This window comes from Wolffia australiana, chromosome 4, assembly GCF_029677425.1.
Source record: "Wolffia australiana isolate 7733 chromosome 4, ASM2967742v1".
NCBI lineage: Eukaryota > Viridiplantae > Streptophyta > Magnoliopsida > Alismatales > Araceae > Wolffia > Wolffia australiana.
The window spans coordinates 18,602,126-18,605,000 of record NC_135838.1 but is presented as its reverse complement, the minus strand read 5'-3'; positions in this window follow the sequence as shown (position 1 = coordinate 18,605,000).

The following is a 2,875-nucleotide window of genomic DNA, read 5'->3' as shown; positions in this document are numbered from 1 at the left end:
TTGGATCACATGGCATGTGGTTGGCTCAGTGTTGGCATGTCTCTTAATTGATTGAGTCAAATGAGAATCAGTCCAAGTCAATATATTTCATTTTTTTGTACAAGAGTAGCACTCTGGCACACGAATTGTAACCGCCATTGTAGATGATATTTATGAAGGTAGGTTGATATGTAGTGGGAATGGGGTTGGCTTGGCTCACTCGTGGTGGACATTATAGGCAGAATTCTTTCATGAAATTTATTTTTTAGATTTCTATGGATCTTGGTCATCTATTGTAAGGAAAATTTTCATTCAGTGTAGTGGATAATGTAAACCTTTTCTTTTTATTCCAATCCTAGTCCAAGTGGTGTAGTTTCTCTAATCCTTCAATCAGCCTCACCTAGATCTTGACTCACACTCTTAGAAAAAAAGAATGGACCCGGGGAAGATAATTTTTTACTCTGATATCCTTTTACAAGTTGCACAAATGAAACTTTGAAAGGTGAAAAAGATGCTTCAGTAGAGGCATCCCAATCCTGCAATCTATTGGATTTGATTCTATGAGATTGTAGGATAAAGATGACTTGACCTGCAGCTTAGATTCACGTCCTTCATGGCCTAGATGCCAAAAATAACTTAAAGATTCAAATTTGTTTTAGATTCACAAAAGGTGGCTGCATTTAACTGGATTGTTGACTTCCATTTAAACTCCTTGTGTTTCTCGATTGCTTCGTCGTGTCTCTTAACCTCCTATTCTATTCCATGAAGTGGTCAGGGATTCTGCTTTTATTCCTATTCACTTCAATCATGATCATTAAAATTCCCCCAACTCCATGCATTCAAATAACCTTAAGAAAATATGAGAAAACAACCAGACTTCGAGTAAGTGAACCAAGCTATTTAAATTAGGACTTCAGAAATTATCTCATTCAATTTAAAATTTTATGAATAAATGATCAAAATATGTGTTCATCATATAAATTTAATTATAAATAGTAAAAAATATGCACATCAATGCATATATCATTTTTTATTATCACCATGTATGATGTCATGACAAAAAATTTATATTGGAGTAAAATAATATTTCATGCAAAAAATATTGAAATAATATTCTTTATTATATTAAGTCAAAATTACTGAATTAATATTCTGACGGGTTTAGAACTGCAAAACCCTAAGAAACTTTTGTGATTATGTCTTTTGACCAGCCAGAAGTTATATAAAATAGAGTGAAAAACTTAAAAAGTAAATGGGATTACTCAAGTAAGCTAATAATTTTTATTTAACTTTGTGGCTTGGAATCAAGTTTAAAATAAGTATCATCATTATTTACCATGTTGTCTTACTGTATCCACTATATGTGGACCAGATTTATGGTTTAATATGTTGAACTCCAAACATAGTACCCATAGTTTTAGAAGTAATTTTGCCTTTAAATTTTGATCAATTGATGCCATAATAAACTCAATGGATTTTCTTTAATATTAGTATTCCAGCTTTTACACTCTGAGCCCATGTAGTTGCTCTGTCCCATAGGTACTTAGTTTATTTTTGGAAATAAAAGAAGGGATATGGCCTTTCTATAATGTAAAGCTGTCTAGATTTGAGCACATAAGAGCATAAGAGCATAACTATGTAATAGTCTAGATATGGCTTTTATATTCTAAATAAGAGAATAGATATGGATTTAAAAGATATTATAGAGAAACATCAAAATATCTAGAAAGAATAACACTGTCTAGTCTCACTTATATGATGATTATGGTCAATATTGTAATAATTAGTGTGGAGACATTCAAGGACAGACTGTGGGTGCTCTTTGAATAAAGAGTTCACTAAATTCATATATAGGAATCCCTCATACTATACCTAGCATAAATTAGGTTGATTCATGTCACGATCGATTAAGTAGTCCTTAGACTTAAGACACCAAAGACGTATTGTGGATAGATAGTATTGTTGTTTTAAAATTTTGACCTATAAGTATATTTTTACAAGATTCTGGTGCAACAATTCCACAAAGATGATTGTGCAGTATATATGATATCATTCACCCTCCACATTAGAGGAGATTGGCAAAAAGGAAGAAAATTTAATTAAATCTTTGGTCAAGGTAGGAGTTATATCAGAGAAAGTGTTATTCGAAGATTTTGTCACGCATTAGTGCTAATAGAATGAACTATTTGGGTTTTGATGATTAGTCATACCCTAAATCATTTAGGAGATTCATGCAGATGAAAGATTACGCATACATGGTAACCGATAACGGTAAATGTTCCATGAGAAGGTTGACATATTTTTTTGTATCTGCTAGAGCATGAGGTATTGCTAGGTATCTTAGAAGATGGAAACATACACAATTGATTGAGTTAAATTGGTCTTTACCTAATTAATTTACATGTGAAATAATTGTGACTACAGTTGGCCTAATAAAAGTTATTGGGCCATTGAAGTTATATGACTAAACAAGAGGGTAACACAAAATTTTAGGGCATCTGTGCATATTCTCTAAGTTTGGGGACTTATTAAATGTTTCTCGATACAGGGACCATGGTGAACTTTTCCTAGAATTTTATAACATCAAATATAAGGGGCACCCTCAATAGATACCTATGTGAGTTAGTTTGAGTGTCCCCTCTTCTTCTCTTCCTCTTCCCTAGTATTGGGCCTAGTGAGAATGGATGGAGATGAAATTAGATTTTGATAAGTAGAGTTCAAGGGAAAAAATAGATCTATCATCTTAAATATCATGTTGATATTTTTTGCGGCTGGACATCTAATTGTCTTGAAGGTGCTCACTCAATGAACCAAGTAATCATGCATCTGATCAGTGAAATGTGATGATTTTGATTTTCAAGTCTGATTTTGGTTCAATATTCCACTACTCCAAGAC